This window comes from Melospiza georgiana, chromosome 2, assembly GCF_028018845.1.
Source record: "Melospiza georgiana isolate bMelGeo1 chromosome 2, bMelGeo1.pri, whole genome shotgun sequence".
NCBI classification, from domain to species: Eukaryota; Metazoa; Chordata; class Aves; order Passeriformes; family Passerellidae; genus Melospiza; species Melospiza georgiana.
In genome coordinates this window covers 113,697,010-113,700,182 of record NC_080431.1, presented here as the reverse complement: position 1 = coordinate 113,700,182, position 3,173 = coordinate 113,697,010, and positions in this window count along the sequence as shown.

The following is a 3,173-nucleotide window of genomic DNA, read 5'->3' as shown; positions in this document are numbered from 1 at the left end:
GTTGATGGCCAAGGTGCACCACACATCACCCACATGGGGACCTGGAGATACAAACTCTGGAGAAATTTCCACGTGCAAGCTTCCACATTCTTTGGTGCTCTGATAAACATCTGGCGTATCACAAGTTTTCACAGAGAGCTCCCTTCTCTCTCTGCCAGGTGGGAGACATATGCTGCAAATTACTCACTGCGCATCAGGTGTCATTGCCTCACAGTGTTTGATGCAAAACTTTCCCTGCAGCCTTGGCAAAAGGTGTGATATTTAACACTGACCTAGGTGCAACTGTGTGTTAGCTGGTAGGTGAAGCATCTGCTGCACATGCTTACAAGATAATTTGAAACAACCTTGAAGGTGGAATTCATCTGCCCTAACAAAGGTGTTCAACAGCTGGGTGACTGAATCAAGCTGATTCTTGTCTCCTTTTGTTATTAATAGAGATAAACAGATACTGCCAAAAGGAGCTCCACCTCCCTTCAGGAGCAAAATGAGGAGCTCTTCAGGCAGTGCCTGTTTGTGGTTCCCACTGACAGAGAGAGGAGCAGCTGCCCTCAGGAAGGGTGGGAAGACCTCTCAAGTGTCTGCAGAACTGTTGATCCACGTTGTTGAAATTCAGCAGCTTTCCTCTTTCTTCATTAGGCATAAAGAAGTGGCAAAGGACACCAGAGAGGTGCAGCCAGGCACTCCAAAGGGCATGGGGACAAGAATCAGGGTGACAGGTGACAACAATCTCTTCTAGGGAAAAGGCACTCCACCTTTCAGCAGCCTGAAGGTAGAACAGATATCTTTACTCTCTTATTTAAAAGTTTCTCATAGAATTGAGTTATTTTTTGTCTCTCGGCCCTGATGTTAGTGTCTCCTTTCAGCTTTTCATCCAGCTGCTCAAATTAAATCAATTTTAACAGCAAGGCTGAGATCTCACAGAGAAAACGAAGTTTCTGGACAATTTCTTGGACATGTGAGGATGTGTGGTGCTTGGGCAGGAATGTTGCATCCTGTTGCTGTCCTGCAGAGGGAAACCAAACCACAACTTGCAGCCTGAGGAGGCAAGAAGCCACAGGGTGTGTTTGCTATTCAGTGATGGTGTGCTGCCCCTTGCTCAGCCAGCAGTCTTGTAGGGGCTTTAAAAGCTGTTGAAAAAATTGTGGGAGTGAGCAAAGGTCAAAGAGTTTCAATCCACATTATCAAGGAATGGGGGGATCAAGGAGATGATGGTTATGTAGGGGAAAACCTGAGTGGGTAACCATGAGGGACGCAGGGAAAAATATATGTAGAAATCCAGGTTTCTTCACTTGTTCTGTACAAATTGTCCATCAGGGCTCCTGGTGAGTGCAGGGCAGCCTGGCTGGGACTTTGTGTAGTGACAGTCCCCAGTAATCTGTGCCTTGAGGGCAGCACATTTCTGACCCTACCTGGCCAATGCTTCTCCCTGCTGGAGGAGCCAGGGGACACCAACTTCTGGTCCTCCTGCAGCTGCATTTTCATGTCAGCCTGAAGGCTTTCTGTCTTAAAATTAATAAGCATATAATTTAGACTAATTTTCACAGACTTCTCCATAGCAGCCTTATCCCCAGATGACAGGAGCCTTGCTGTAATAACAGTACTTGTGCAAATTACTGAATAAACATTTCCATTTACTGTTTCTTAACAGCACACATTCATTAATACATACAAACATTGAAAGAAGAGACCCATTTAGTTTACAGAAGATTATGTGTGTTTAGGTATTTAAATATCCTTGCATAACAAATCTGAGATAAAGCACCATGGGGAGAAAGATGAAAAGCTTTGAGTGTCTAAACAGATTTCTGTGCCACCTGCTCCTTCATTGCTGTAAGTGGTTATGTAGTTTTATTTATTGGGAATATTATTTGCCTAATAGTTATTGTTATTATTAAAATGATAGAAAAAACTTCCTCTAAGAATTCTGAGTACCTTTTGCAAAGTGTAAATTCATAATATGAGTATTACATTTTTTGTTGCTGCAGATTGCCATTACAATGCTTTCAGTTCCTCCTACATTCCCAGCTATGAGAGGAATACTGATGGCCAATCCCCAGATATAAACCCTCCTTCATCAATTCAATAATGGAACAAAGCATGGCCTTTCCCTGAACTGCATTCCTGAGCATCCCACTCCCTCCAACTGCTTCCAGCAAAGGGTGCAATGTTTATGTCACTGTGTGTGAGTGTGTATCCACATTTAAAGGTTGTCCTTGTGTGTATTTGTGCTCCTTTCCTGGTCTTTGCAGGCACAACCAGCACAGATACCAAGCAATGCCTGTTGTGGCAGAATGTTTGATGATTTTGAGATCTGTTACCTGCTGTCTCAGAATGTCAAAATGGCAGCACTGGGAAATCCTTAAGATGAAAATGAAATATTGTGTTTTCTGCACAAGTCTGAATGCATTTTGCACACATGCATGATGGAGAGGTGAAATCCTGCTCCTTTGAAGAAGGAACATGGGGCTGATGATGCCAACAGGGCAAATATTTGTGTCCCATTGAACTGCAGCTAATGGTAGTACAATGCTTTTCTGAGGAGGAACATGAGTTTTGTAGGTCATATAGTGGTGGTGGAATAAAAAATAGGACTGCAGGTCTCCAATGAACTTTATGGGGACTGAACTAGGGAGGTTGTAGAACTCTATGAAGTAGTGGATCTCCATCTCTTCAAAATCACATCCTGAGACTACAAGGAAGGGATTTATCTCACTTGATTCTCTATTAAAAAAAAATTACATATATTTAGTTCAACTGAAAAAGTAAAATATGTTCACAGAGAGAAAAACTGCCATTGATGTCAATATAAATTTGGCCTGTACTGAAAATAATTTGGAATGGAAACTCTACATTTGCTTCTGGAAGAGCCTAAATTTAGTTTTCAGGCCAATAATTCTAAGTGAGATAAAATTCTTTTGAAGGGAACTCAGATCAGAACTGATGGGAGCAGAATACCTTAAATCTTCTGGAAATATTATCTGATATCTGGGGTCATCTCAGATGTCTAGTGGTCTTTGAAAACTGAGCTCTGAGCTCCTGTTCTTTCTGCTTTTATTTGTTTCTTCAAAATGTCTGGTTTTATGGGTGGGATTAAGGCTCAGCTTTTGAGAGAGGCTAAAGATTTATGAGCAGCTATGAAAAAGTTATGGACCACAGTGTTCTTGAGTTGGGGG